Source organism: Mus caroli, chromosome 8 (assembly GCF_900094665.2).
Source record: "Mus caroli chromosome 8, CAROLI_EIJ_v1.1, whole genome shotgun sequence".
NCBI classification, from domain to species: domain Eukaryota; kingdom Metazoa; phylum Chordata; class Mammalia; order Rodentia; family Muridae; genus Mus; species Mus caroli.
This window is the reverse complement of record NC_034577.1, coordinates 52,088,929-52,105,066: the sequence shown is the minus strand read 5'-3', so window position 1 is coordinate 52,105,066 and position 16,138 is coordinate 52,088,929. Positions and strand designations below refer to the sequence as shown.

General features: G+C 36.1%; 1 pseudogene; it reads right to left on the bottom strand.

Moving 5' to 3' along the window:
- Nucleotides 1-12,219: 12,219 nt before the first annotated feature.
- LOC115031780 lies at nt 12,220-12,285 on the bottom strand (annotated as a pseudogene).
- Between the last annotated feature and the right edge of the window lie 3,853 nt (nt 12,286-16,138).

Sequence of the window (16,138 nt, the reverse complement as noted above, 5' to 3'; positions counted from 1 at the left end):
TATAACAAGCATCACTGCTAAACTTGCCTAACTGTATTAACGCTGCCGCTAGGCCTGCATTGGTTAACGGGCCCCCTAGTTCTCTGCAAACCTTCATCCATACTTCTAAACCTTTATGTTTATAGGGTGTAATGGCTGCTCTGCATTCTTTAGTACATTGCTCATATACTAGCTGCTTCACCAAAGGCATAACTGTCTCTGGGTCTCCAAAAATTCTAGGGGCTGCTTCCTCAAGGCGTGCTACAAAATCTGAAAATGGTTCTGTGGGACCCTGCAAGATTTTTGTAAGATTGCCTGAGACTGCGCCTTTGTTCGGCAATGCCTTCCAGGCTTTGGTAGCTACCTCATTTATTTGGGCATAGACTGCTTCAGGATAATTGTTTGTTCTAAAGCAAAAGGCCCTAAACCCAGAAGCGTGTCTGCAACCCAATGTCTCTGAGAATCTTGTCCTGTGGCTAAATTTGCTGCTGCCTGACTGTTTGCATATTCATAGGACAAGAACTTCCAGTCTAAATAGTGTCTGGATGACAAACAAGCCCTAGTAAATATTATTCCAGTCCCCCGGGGTGAGGCAATATCTAGCAAGCGCCTCAACCTGTGCAACTACAAAATCTGCACTCACCCCGTAGGTACAGACTGAATCAGCCAGTTGCTTAATAGTTTTAAAATCTATTGGTTCATGATACCGTCATCCCTGGCCATCTAAGTAGACAGGGAAAGTCAGTTCAACTTCCTTCCAAACCTCTGGGCAAAATGAGGTACCTTGTTTACCAGCTTTTGTGGATTCCTTTTTTCCTGTATACTCAGGGTTAAAAGGTGGAGTGAGTGGTTGGCACTTTCGATTTTACTCTTTTGCCAGCCGACCCCCCCCTTTTTTAAAGGATTGGTTTTGTATGACCAATCTGGATCATATCTATCCCTCTCATACCGAGCTGCCTCTTCTTCTAGATCAACTTCCTCATCTTTATCAAGCTCTGAGTCACTGGAGTCAGAACTTGCTGAACTTACTGTTAAGTCTTTTAATGAGGGATATATTTTTGTTATTTCCTTTTCTTTCTCATTATTTCCTTTTCCTTTTGAATTTGCCTTTTCTCCCTTCTCCTTTTCTCTCTCTTTTTCGCCCCTTTTCTTTCTTTTGCTTATGCATTTCCTATCTTCCTCTGACATACTTTCTTGTTGTTCTGTGAGAATTTTCTGACCTGCCTTAACTGCTTCTATCAAACAAAAACAGAGGCCAGAAATTACAGAAAACAAAACAACAAGGATAAGAGCTACCCACACTGGATCCACGGACGAGAAAAACATATCCCCCCTTTAACCGGGGATCAATTTGGGAGACTTACCGGTACCCCTGCTCCTCAGCTGAAGAGTTCTGAATCCACGAGATCCTCGGGTCCCCATGCCAGCCACCAACTTGTTGTACCCACCTCGTCCAGCAAGGAAAACACAACATGGTCGGATTCTTCTCAACAGCTTTATTGCAGGAACGCCTCGATGCTAGGGAACCCCAGGAACTCAGGGAGGACTCCTTATATACACCCCAGCACAGGGAAAAGCTTTGTGTCCTCCTGGGATTGGTCAGTCTGTGGGCACCTTAATTTGCATGCACCTCCTTGGGAGGGTTTGGCGCCAGATTCGGGCTAGCTCCTGCACAGTGGTGTTGTTTATGGCAACGGTGTACTGGAGACTGGTACCATCCTTTAGGCATGGGCTACCTACACACGTTCAGGTTACAAGCCTGCCCCTAGCACTTCACTTCCTAACAATCACCAGTCAGGATGAAAGCAGAAGTTAACTTTATGGTTTGGGTACCTGCATCAGCAACAAAATTCCATAGTAGCCCCACCCAATCAGATATGTGCCAGCCTAGAATTCTCTCACTTGCTTGTCATTTCCGATAAAATCTTGCACCACTGAGAGCTCAGGGCTACATCAGAGATGGAGGTGTGGCCCATGATCAAACTTAAAAAGACCCTAGTATGATTACATTAGAATCAGCTCCTTAGTGGTCTTTTGGAGCTCACAAATGAGAACTACATGTACATATTTATGTATGTGTGTGCACTTTCTTTTGTTATGATATCTAAAATATCACAGTATAGACAATTTTTAAAATTCATCTTACCTAGTAAAGTCCAGTATCCATTATCAAAGTTACTTTTGGTGCTGACATATTTTAGAGACAGAAATAAAGTTAACGTTACATTTGTACTACTAGCTAAAACCAATTCTTTAGAGTACTGTCCAAAATAGGAAAGTGCAGAGAAACAATAGAGATATAGCATTCCTTTTATTTGTGTTTATCTGAACTTAAACACAGGAAACAGAATGCAGGCATCATGCCATCGAAACAGATGTGCTTCATTCACTCTGAATCAGATAGCTATGTGTACATGTATATCAAAAGAAAAGTATAACTGCCCTTGAAATCAGATTTATGATACTTGAAAATCCTTCAAATATTTTAGCACATAATGTAGTAATATAGTTATAAAAGGAGGAGAAAAGAATATAATAGTACAGATTTGACTACTGTCTAAGATGTGAGTTAAGTACCAAATGAAAGAAAGTTACTTCTAGTTTTCACTGAGTGCTAGGTACCTTGTCATTATCACAGTGCTTTGAGAACTACAAGTATAGTTGCCATCAATTCTGAGATTACAATTTCAAAGGTTATTCTAGAATATAGTTTAAGTTTACTTTGATGTTAAAGTTTTGTTGATGTTGTTGTTGTTGTTTTCTAATTGTTTTTGTCAACCTGACAGAAGCTACAGTCATCTGAAAGAAAAACTCCACTTGAAATGAGCCTCTATGGGTTGGCATGCAGGCAAGTCTATGAGGGTATTCTCTTGATTAATTATTAATATGGGACAGCCCAGCCCACTGTGGATGGCGCTGCTGATGGGAAAATGGTTCTGAGTTTCATTAGATGAATGAGGAATATGAGGAGAAGGGGAAGAAGATAAGCAGAAGGAGGAGGAGGAGGAAGAGGAGGAGGAGGAGGAGGAAGAAGAGGAGGAGGAGGCTCACTATAATTCCTGTCTCCAGATTCCTACATTGACTTCCTGCCTTAAGTGGCTGTAAACTCTAAGCTGAAATAAATTTCTCCCCAAGGTGAGTTTAGTTAGTTAGTTTTGTTTTGTTTGGTTTTTGTTATGGAGCTTATCAGAGTACTAGTCAGCAAACTACATCAGGGGTTCAGGGAAGTGGAGACAGGAAAACATCTTTGAGTGTGTGGTGGTATTGGAGGTGATGTGTATCAAGAGACTGACACTCACTAGCACTTTGCCATTGTAAATAGCTAAGGCATCATATAATATACTGCTAATATCTTTTTTACCCTTTTGTCTTCCCTTCTTAGGATTAAAATGACTCATTATAGCCCCATCTACAGATGAGGACAGATTAATTTTCCTAGGTATTTGTTTCTTCAGTGCGTTCCCTGTACATCCAATTACATCTCGACATCTGTTTCTCTGAGATCAAATATCATTGATAAAATGATAACCTTTCATTTTAGTATGTTTATTCTTTGATAACACAAAAAATGAATACTCTTGTGTTCAAGAATGGAGCAAATGGGAAGCATTCTCTATCCATATCTCTTCTCTTCCTGGGTCCCGTTCAGCATGCTTTGCAGTAGTTAACACTTATATTTGTGTGTGTGTGTGTGTGTGTGTGTGTGTGTGTGTGTGCGCGCGCACGTGCATACATAATCAAGAAAGGAAGGGTTCCAATACCTTTTACACCTTATTTTTATGATTGATAATCGCATACAATGTATTTTCAGTATATTCACACACACACACACACACACATACACACACACACACACACACACATACACTGGATCTATATCCTTCATAGTTTGTCATCCAACATTGAGATTACTTATCTTTTAAATTCTTTTTTTAACATTAAGTTCAGTTTGTGTTGTCCAGACAATGATATTTTATAAATTACTCATCCATGTGAGGTGTGAATGATGTTTTGAATTATTTTTAATATAGTTAGAGATCAATCCTGGCATGTGATGAGCATAGAGAGAATGCACAAAATACAAAGAATAACTTTTGGCAAATGATTTGAAAGGTTCATACAAAATTGTGATTAGGTTTATGGGTTTGTAAATTGAGGTTCCCTGACCCTTCTCTTCCAAAAGTATTTTAAAGAAAGAAACCCTATATATAGTTCAAATCATTATGTGTGTGAATGTGTGCATGTCAGGTGTCTGTGTGTGTGTGTGTGCATTTTGTCAACATTTATTTTTTGTTTATTTACTTATTTATAAGAATATAAAATAATGAGATTTCATAATCTGTTTGCACCATAATAGTTTACCATTTATCATCATTTATTTTCATGATCAAAATACTGTTTCTATAATAGTGGATGCCTCTTTGACATTGGTTTCTGAGATTTTAAAACTGTTTTCTGAGAGAACATGTGATTTAGAAAGAAAAAGATTTTAGGCTCAATGCCCAGCTTAAATAAACAGACAAATAACAGATCGAAGCTGCCCCTTAAATTGCTGTGATATACTTTTGTCACTGTGTATTTATGTGTACATAGTTGGTAGCATCACTATATAATCAAACCTCATTGTGAATATTTCTTTATATCACTTTAGAAACAATTTCTTAGTGATACATGCTTCTGTTTACTGTATTGTTAGAAACTCACATATAAATACAATATTATTCATTCAGAGTAGAAAGTTTTCTAAATATGGTTTCAAAGTAGACATGAGTAGTCTTGAAGCATCTACCATACGATTGCAGCAAAATTCTGACTTTCAAAAATTTTAAAAAGATATACATGAATGAAATTGTCAAATAAGTAAATATAGATTCTAACTGGAAAAATAAAAATATGCTATTAATCCATAAGAGGTCCTCACTGGCACATTCCTCCAAACATGCACAGAGGCACACAATTGAGTAAATAAAAGAGAAAGAAGTGCCTCCAATGCGATGTTACTTCACTTCAAATTTCAGATTAAGAAATTAAAGGTGGATGCAATGGCAAATTTTGGTTATAGATAATGTCAGGAGCAATTAGCATGCTAAGAAAGAAAAGATTTCTTCCTTTTTTAATTAGATATTCTTTTATTTACATTTCAAATGTTATCCCTTTTCCTGTTTTCTCCTCCAAAAACCCCCTCCCCACTTCTCACCAACCCAATCACTCCCGCTTCCCTGTCCTGGTATTCCACTACACTGGGGTATCAAGCCTTCCCAGGACTAAGGGCTATCTGCCCAATGATGACCAACAAGGAGTTTTCCCATTAATATCCCTAGAAATGCTAGATTCATGGAAAGATATTGTGTAAATTTGTTTTTGTCATGGAATACTTTGGTTTCTCCATTTATCAAAATTGAAAGTTTTGTTGGGTATAGTAGCCTGGGCTGGCATTTGTGTTTTCTTAGGGTCTGTATGACATCTGTCCAGGATCTTTTGGCCTTTATAGCCTCTGGTGAAAAGTCTGGTGTAATTCTAATAGTTCTGCCTTTATATGTTACTTGACTATTTTCCCTTACTGCTTTTAACATTCTGCCTTTGTTTAGTGCATTTTGTGTTTTGATTATTATGTGTTGGCAGGAATTTCTTTTCTGGTCCAATCTATTTTGAGTTCTGTAGGCTTCTTTTATGTTCATGGGAATTTCTTTCATTAGGTTGGGGAAGTTTTTTTCTATAATTTTGTGGAAGATATTTACTGGCCCTTTAATTTGAAAATCTTCATTCTTATCTATACCTATCATCCTTAGATTTGGCCTTCTTATTGTGCCCTGGATTTCCTGGATGTTTTGAGTTAGGATACTTTTGTATTTTTCATTTTCTTTGATTTTTTTGTGTTCATGTTTTCTGTTGAATCTTCTGTACCTGAAATTCTCTCTTTCATCTCTTGTATTCTGTTGGTGATGATTGAATCTATGGCTCCTGATTTCCTTCCTAGGATTTCTATCTCCAGAGTTTCTTCCTTTGTGATTTCTTGCAACCATAGTAGCTACCAGCCTCAGAATGTGTGGTCATCCTTTATAAAAAATTATGTCTCTAGGTTCTTAAAATTTGGGTTATAAGGGAAATGATTTTTAAAGATAACTTTGTTTTGGTTTGTTTTTCAAGGATAACTAAACTTATGATCAACAGGAAGCTAAGACATACGTCTGTCATACATGTTGGAATCTTGTTCCTCCTTCTGGATTTCCTTGCCCTGCCTTAATATAAATGTGTGTGGGAGGGTTCATAGACTTGTTGAAACTTGATAAATAATGTTTAGTTGATATCTATGATAGGCCTTCCCTTTTCTGAAGGGAAATGGAGGATGATTTATTATGGAGAGAGAATAAAATGTGGGGAGGGTCCAGGAGGAAAGTACCTATAAAAGTATAGCAAAATTCTGTTTTAGAAAACTAAAAACTTGTACATAAATTATTGTGAAGAAAAAATATTGAATGGGATAAATTCTTTTCAAATCACACATCAGATGAGAACTCACTGGAAAGATTATATCAACAGGTGCCGTGGATATGGTTCAGAGTACAACCACTTGATGGTTTTCAGTGGACTTTGGTTTATTTCTTAGTACCCAGATGTAAAATCAATTTTTAAAATTTAAATATCAAATAAGTAATTCACACTTAGAAAAAGATAAAATGTCTTATCTAAATACTGGTATAGACATCTACATAAATAAGACAGGAGAATAGTCAATTGATAGAGAAGATGCATAAACTATTGGTAACATTAAGAAAAAGTTATGGCAAAGAACAGTGCACTGCCACACATCTTTGGTAGAAATCTGAGAATTAAGTGTCATCATTAAATATAGTTACTATTTAAAAATCTAGCAAATACCTAGTGATGTCTCAAGTGACTTCAAATGGATTCACTCTAGTACATAGAATATTAACCATGTTACCCTGCACAAATGAATATATACAAGGAACCACATAATTTTAATGTTCAGTAAATAACACACTTTTCCTTGATATTTGACTAGACACCATAGGGTTTTTAAAAGTAAACTAAAACAATTGATCTACTTTACTATCTCAAGAAACTGAGCCCTTAATTCTGTGATAAAGAATATATACATCGGATAGTTACAATCTATATGCAATTTTCTCCAATCCTCATTACTCAATTTACAGTACTTAGATGTGGTTTTTACTAAAGAAAATGACAAAGTGCATGTATGCTGCCTAATCTGGATGCATGCTCAGGCAGCTGCCCTCACAGGCTGTATAATTTCCCTGCTACCTTCTTTCCTGTTAGCATTTATAATCTACCAACTTTATTTTATTAGTATAAAGAAGTTAGAGATCAGAATGTCTCTTTAAGGCAAATCTTAGAGGACAATGAAAGGACAGGCTACACACACACACACACACACACACACACACACACACACACACACGTTCAGTACTATCTATGAGTTTCAAAACTTTGGTTTTACCATGGAGATATGAAAAATAAAAAACTTAATTCCACAATTCTTTTCCCAGAAGAATCATGGTCAAATTTGACCAAAGAATGCCCAAATACAGACAAGGATAATGGGGAAGGCAGATATGGTCTTATTCTTCTCTGAAAAGTTTTGGAAGTCATGTGAAAGTTATCAGACTCCAGTTTGTGGTGAATCTCTCATCTGAAGATAGGGTCCTGAAAATATGAATCTGAAGTCATTCAGATTCCTTGGATATACTATCAATATACAATACAATACAATACAATACAATACAATACAATACAATACAATACAATACAATACAAGACAAGACAAGACAAGACAAGACAATACAACACAATACAACACAGTACAATACAATACAATACAATACAATATAAACTAATACATGAAAATTGGTCATGACAAATCCAAAAAAGGAAAAGAGTCCAAGCAAAGGCACACGAGAGACACACTAATCTGTGTAGTCAGGAACCCATAAAAATATCAAACTTGGAAGCCATAATATATATGCAGAGACTATGGTACAGACTGGTACATGTTCTGTGAGTGCCACCTATGTCTCTGTAAGTTCATTTGAGCTTTTATCATGGTGACTGAGAGTTCCTTGTTTTGTAGGTGTCCTTCATCTCCTATAGCTCTTAAAGTTTTTCTACAGGATTCCCTGATCCCTGAGGTGCAGGGCTTGATAGAGACACTCAATGTAGGACTGAGAGTTCTAATCTTAGAACACCCAATTCTATAAATGAAATCATAATAAATATATTTATATACTATGGTTGCTTATATTAGGCTCCACAATTCTTCATATGCTTTGCTTTTCTCTCTATAATTGAACACATTTTGATTATCAAATATAAGAATTTTACTTCCAATAACAGTTGAGAGTGGTCACATGGCCTCATATGCTATACACAAAAGAATGTACTTTGTTCTTAATTTTTTAAAGATAAGAATACCAGGGAATTATAGATAAAACAGATTGAATGCATACATATTAGCAGTTAACTGATTTTTAAGTATGTTAGTAATTACACTTAAAAATAACTTTTATTTGTGTGATGTATGTGTTGTTTCAGAGGCTTACTGTTGATTAAGCTCATCTTAGGAAAGTTCACTATAAAGTCCTTTCTGAACTCTGGCTGACTGGTTCTACTCAGATGTTTTGGTTTGAGCTCTTCTTCAACCTGGCTGACTCAATTTGACTTCTCTCAGCTTCTCACTGAGTTTTGGCCTTAAACTAACTCTGGCATTGTTCTAATCTTTTGGTGCCCTCTTATTCTCTGGCTTCAGTTTCCTCTGCTGATCTGCTCTGAACTGCATGAACTCATGAAAGAACTCAATTCCAGTGCACTTCACTCACTGCACTGACTTCCAACTGACTACTCTCCCTTTGCTGCTCTTAGATTCTCTTTCCTGTGCTGTCTTCATGAACATTGGGCACATACTATATGTCATCCACTGTCAAGTTGTCTTCTGATTCATCACTTTTTCTGTCCTTCAATTAGATTTCACTTTCATACATGGCTGCCTTCTCCTACGAACTAATTTTACTTTAAAGTGTGTACTAAGGGTGTGTCTATATTCCAGACATAGGAAATGAGGGTGTCTGCATTTTTGTCAGAGCAACCATGTTACAGGAATAAAATTCCTCTACAATTCCAGACTTCTGAATAATATTTTCCTTCATGTTTAACAAGATATATATCAAATACTTTCATGTGCTTGGTATAAGTTCATGTAGGGTTAACCTTTTGATAGTATATTTCTGAACCTGGGTAATTTTTGTTTACTTTTCTGAATATAATAAATTTATTACTCTCATAAAAGACAGCCCTTGATGTTTTCAAACTGACCAGTACACAATTTGGGCTTGGCTGTATTTACAATAGAGCCCATACTGTCATTCAGTCATATAGGAGAAATATACACTAACATAGCTAATTTAAATATTCACTAGGGAGGAACACTTAAACTTACATATAATAGTTTGGCATTCATATTTTCAATCATTTAGTTATGAACCATAAAATTAATTGCTGTATCATTCTTATTTTATGATGTAGACGAATATGTTCATGAGTGACCTTTCTACAAACTATAGTTAAAGCACTCAAAGTTACCTCATTAACAAGAATGCTGAATAATGAATCTCAAACATGATATGAAGTGTTTTAGCTTGTCATAAACTCTCCTTATACTGATAATCTATTTGTTTGTCTCTACATTTCATTGGTAAAGAACATTTCATTTGAAGTGAGTCTGGATCCTATTGTTTGGATATTAATGCACCTTGGATTTACCTATGGGCATAAGCTATCAGATATTTATTTTTCCACAGTTTATTAATAGGTTAATTCCACAAAGATTTAAATGGATTTAATAATAAAAATACTGCAATGAATGTTAAAACCACAAAACTTCTCTTCTGAATTCATGGACTTAGTAGATATAAGATATTCAGGAAATGAATAATTCACTTGTACTAAACTTTAAAAAGTAATTAATGCAAGATTGGAAAATTATATTTCTCATGTTATGGCAAAGAAAAACTAAAGCATGAATGTAAAGAAAGATAAATCCCATTTTATTAAAGAATTTCTAAAAGGAGACCTTAATTGTGGAATTAAATCACACTTTAACAACTATAGAATAAAGACTATCTTAATGCTTTTACAAATTCTCATGGCGTCCTCTTCTATTAATGTTATTATATATATGTACCTCCAAACGTATTAATAAATATGTTACTATAAACTATACCATTTATTGTCACTCATTCTTTTCTATATTTTAGAGCTGACGACTTGAAATTGAATAAATCACTAAGGGATACATCTCAGGGGAGAAATGGTTCCTCGTCTCTCAGTTGTCATTAATGACCCATAGCTCTTCATCTATGTGTAAGGATTGTGAAGTAAAAGGATAGAAAAATAAACTCCAACCATATGGTACCAGGAAGCAAGAAGGTGTTACTATACAAATATCTGAACAAATGCTTTTAAATTAAAATAAATAAGCAGAGATAACAATACTTCAACCTAATTTAAGAAACAATTACCCAGGAAGACATTATATCTCTAAACATATATGTATCAAACATTGGCTTATCCAATTTCATAAAAAAATTACTGGAAGTAAACACACAGAATAAATCTAACTCAATAATTGTGGGTGATTTAAATATCCACTTTCTCTAATAGACAGATCTTTTGAAAAACAATAAACAGAGAAACTTAAGAAACATGTCACATAATACATCAAATGGACTGAACAGATATCTAGAGAATGTTTTACCCAAAGACCAGAGAATATATATTGTTATCTAGCAGTCCATTGGGATTTCTCTTAAACAAACTAAACAGATCTTAACAAATTCAGAAACTTGAAATATCTATCTCCTTGCATACTATTTGATTGCAGTGCAATGAAACTTAAACTCAACTGCAAATAAATATCTAACAATTACATAAATTCAGAGATTATGTAGCTCATTACTGAGTGATGAGTAGATCAAAGAAGCAATTCAGAAATATCTTTAAAGTATTTTCTTGAACTATGCCTAACACTGCAGAAAAGCAAAGATAAAAGTGGTTAATGGGTATATTTGTGAACTTTGCTAGGATTACTATAGAATGGAGACACATGTTTTTCATTTATTCTTCTTTTATTGGATATTTTATTTATTTACATTTCAAACGTTATCCCTTTTCCTGGTCTCCTCACCCCAGAAATGCCCTGACCCATCCCCCCTGCCTGCTTCTACAAGGGTGCTCCCTCACCCACCCACCCACTCTCTCCTCCCCACCTTGGCATTTCCCTACTCTGGGGCATTGAGTCTTCACAGAACCAAGGACTTACCCTCACATTGATGCCAGATAAGTCCATCCTCTGCTAGATACACAGTTGGAGCAATGGATCCCTCCATGTGTACCCTTTTCTTGGTAGTTTAGTCACTGGAAGCTCTGGGGGGGGGTGTCTTGTTTGATATTGTTGTTCTTCCTATGGGGTTTCAAATCCTTTCAGCTTCCCCTAACTCCTCCACTGGGGCTCTGTGCTCAGTCCAATGGTTAGCTGTAAGCAACAGCATCTTTATTGTTCAGGTTCTTGCAGAGCCTCTCTCAGGGGACAGTCATACAGGCTCCTGTCAGCAAGCACTTCTGGGCACCAGCAATAGTGTCTGGACATGGTGACTGTCCATGTATATGAAATGGATCCCTATGTGGGCAGTGTCTGTATGGCCTTTCCTTCAGTCTCTGTTCCATACTTTGTCCCCATATTTCCTTTAGATAGGAGCAATTCTGGGATAAAAATTTGGAGATGAGTGTGTGGCCCCGTCCCCCAACCAGGTGCCCTGCCTAACATCTGGATATGGTCTCTGCAGATTCTCCCTCCTATTTTGGGGGCATTTCAGTTAATTGTTGGGTCCTGGGTGGCTCTTGCTTTCCTGGCATCTGGGTCTTTCTGGTGGCTGCCCCAGTTCTCCGTCCCCTATTGTTACACACTTCTGTTCAATTTTCTAACCCTCTGTATATCATCCTGATCTCTTTCTATACCTGATCTTGTCCCCCTTTTCCACTCCCCTTCTTCTCTTCCTCCCAAGTCTCTCCCTCCCTCTATCTCCTGTGAGTATTTTGTTTCCCCTTCTAAGAAGAACTGAAGCATCCACACTTTGGCCTTCCTCCTTCTTGAGCTTCTTATGGCCTGTAAGTTGTATCATGGGTATTCTGAGCTTTTTGCCTATTATCATGGGCTTTCTGACCAAAGTAAAAAAAGCTACTAGAAAAAAAATTCTAAAAGAGCGGTATCCACTTTTTAATTGCTTTTCTCTGGGTAGTTCTTTCTTGCAGACCAAAGCTCAGCCTTTGATTTGCAATTCAATTCAATCCTTTACCCAGGTTTTCTTTTGATTGTCTCATGAATCAGCATTTTATGACTTTTGTGCCTTGATTCTTAGAAGATAGCAAGTACACTTTTTGCAACATGGCAAATGAATTCAAAGAACAGCCTGTCTTTGTAAGCACAGACAATAAACTAACTGGGTGGGACTCAGCTCTGAGATCACCATTTCCCAAATCTCTTTATCTCTTAGTGTTTTTCTGACAAGTTGACTCATAGTGCAAATGCCTCTATTCTTTTAGGTCTGTGAAGCCCCTCATGCAATTCATATTGCATCCTTATATTTTGCATAGTTGAGAAATTATATATTCGTGTTCTCTCAGAGTCCTTTCCTACAGCCTTAAGAGCTATTTTGAAGTCACAGCATTTACCATTTTGCTAAGGACATTAGGCGCACTCTTGCCTCTCAGACTTGTGCTGTCTCTAATTACCATGGATTCATTAACCTTGGCAGAGAGGACATTTCCCCCAAAAAGGAGCATTAAGTAAAACATAAAAAACAAGCTTTATGCCTAGCAACCATCGACACTCGTGGATGCCCACACCCTGCGGGCTCTACTCCAGGGGCAGGAACCATATCTCATAGCCCTTCCACAGTGGCCATAAAGGACTTGTTGTAGCCCCTTTAGCCATTTTGTGTCCTTTGGCTCCTCTACTTTGCTTCTTGGCTCCAAATTTACCTCTATATTCATAGTTGAATCTGATCACACTCTTTTATTGCATAAACACAGTTGTGTATTACACACAATAATCCTGACTGAAGTATCCCTATCACTAACGATTTAAACACACAAACACACACACACACACACACACACACATACACACACACACACACAAATGCGCGCGCACCTGCATGCACATATGCACATGCACACACATTTTTATTTTAGCACAGGTCAACTTTGCCTAAGATGTCTATACTTGTTTTCCATAACTTTTTCTATTGTTGTTTGTGAGTACCATATAATTGTTTTAGGGGATGTGTTATATGTCCTTAGCTAACCAGGCTTCAAGGACTTGTGATAGTTGCTTTAGTTTATCTCTTTCAAATCCTGTGCACTTACTTTCCTCTCAATTTCAAACTTGAATTTTATCTTGAAATGCTCTCACTCACCTAAGGGATTGCTGAACTGAAAGATAATGTCGTGAACCCTCAGTTTCAGAATAGTGATACGATAAGCTCTACTCTAAAGACTTTAACAGTTATGTTTCACTTTAATCTTTATTCTCTGTTCATATTTTGTTTCAATAAAAGTTGATTAAGGATACACCACAGTGCCATCTAAATACTCTAATTGCATAAGAAGTTAATAAAGATTCTCCATCAATTTGTCACTGTTACACAGATACTTCTTAAGCTTTTTAAAGGACAGAGAATTCCAAAAACTTGCATTGTTGTCTATAGTTTTTAGTTTCTGAAAGATACTGACCCAAAAATGCAAAAGCACATCTTTCTAGAATAATTAAAAATTCAGAATAGAGGCTAGAAAGTTATTTATATTTCAATTATATACATTAAAAACATAAAACTAAATTAATTTCATATAGATTATTGAAGTTCATTTATTTGCCCTATATTTCCAGTGTGTTCATGGCGCATTAATTTGGTATCACTTTTCCATATTTAATATCTTCAATATCGGTACATAGTGATGGCATATAAAACTAATATGAAAATTATTCATTTTAGTGTCTCATGAAGTAATAGCACATTTAAAAAGTAATGGCATGCTAAGCTCAATTCAGTACTTTATTTTCTTAGTCCACTTAGAATGACTACTTAAATAGAAAAACAGAGAAAAAAACCTCACTGAGTTTAGAAGAAAAACCTTTGGTGCCCAAACATGTCTGAATCATAAGAACTTAATTTAATATTGTTTTATTTTATAATAATTAAAATACAAAATCAAATCTTTAGAAATTGAACAAGCAACAGCACACAACTCTTATCTCTTAAGCTTAGGAATATCTGTGCTAAGCTCACTTCATTCTCTACCCTCATCTATTTACAGCCTCAGGAGAGTCCACAGGTCATAGTGATTATAAGCATGACTGCTTCTATCCCTAGATGTTGCTGAGTGTAAAAAGGCTGTAGATCTTTCACCTTCCTGCAAGTCAGAGGGGAGGGCTAAAATTTAATTGTCTCTTTGGATCCTCTGGCAACCAGCTTCTGTCCTCCAAAAGTGACTTCATGGGCTAAATGTGCTAAAATTAAAAGAAGGTTATTACGAATAACAGAAATCATTCTTCTTATTTCCATAACTGCAGAAAGAATTTCAGTTCTGTGCTCAGGGAAAGTGAAAACAGACACACATACACATGCCTGTGTTCATGCAAGCAGGTGCACATGCCCACACACACATACACACACACACACATGAACATACACATACACAATTTGAAATTAACTGCAAAGTCTTTGATATTTTCAGTGGCTGCAACCATATAAATCTAAGTGATCTGTATTTTAAAGTGTAATAGAACATTTGATTATCTCAGTATTCTTATAATTTAAAGACAAACTAAGGATGTCTTTCTCTATTTTCGATACACTCTATGAGATTTACTGTCTTTATACAGATTTTAAAGCAGTTAAGCAATTAAAAACTACTGAGTAAAATATCTCAATTGATCAGTTTGTGTTTGAAGTTATTAACCTTGAAGAGTCTATGGCTTTGTAATGCCTACTTAATTTGAGTAGAAGTTGTCTGCCTTACATGACAACCCCTTGTGAAAGTATAAAAATAGAACCAGGAATTGTTTCACTGCTAGCAACTAGGAACAAGGAAGCCCCAGCCTATAATCACGGATTCATGGAAACAGACCCAAGAAAAACGAAGTCACTGTGTGTACTGAAAAACAGGGTGTCATCAGCTCTTTGAACACTGAGGTTGTATAATCGACTGTGCAGAGTCCTGGAAAGGCTCTTAGTCACCAGACTGACAGCAATCACCCAGATTCCATGTTCTTCCTTCTCCCTGGAAAGCTTTGCCTTTGTTCTTTGAAAGTCTTGATTCCCCTAATCCATGAAAATTTTTGGTGCCCTTCACACTCCCTTTCCCCCTCCCCACTCCCACAAGTAAATTTGTTTTTCTGACTCTGTAGCCTTATATTACATCTCCTTTTGTATTGTACACAAGCAAAATTACCCATTCATATTTAAATTAAACAAACAGGTTCTAAGTATGACTAAATTACTAAATTATAAACTCTTGTGACCAAATCATTCTGTCTGGGGCAAGGGTTTGATTTTTATTCTTCATTAAGTTTTTAAAAAGCTCTTTTATGAGTAGATACCGCATCCTCCTTATCAACTCACCCATTGTTAGACAATTTTAATAATTAAAATGCATACAAGCAAATTATTTATGTATTTTTCTAAGTCATATTTTCCCTAATGAGACATGTTTGCATAACTTAAGTGCCATAAGATACTGCTATTTTATTATCTTAATCATCTATTTAGAAAAATGAGAAAATAGCTAGAATACTATACTAGATATTTAGCTGAGGGAGTTGTTTTATTCAAGAAGTGAGCCTTTACTGTATTTAATTTTAGAGCTGAATATATTTGACTTTGAGGTGTTTTTCAAGTATTTGCTCATGGTGGCTTTTTGTTTTTGAATGATATTGTGATGATGAAAGTAAGCTATTAAAAAGAATGAATTCATGAAATTCCTAGCCAAATGGATGGACCTGGAGGGCATCATCTTGAGTGAGGTAACACAATCACAAAGGAACTCACACAATATGTATTCACTGATA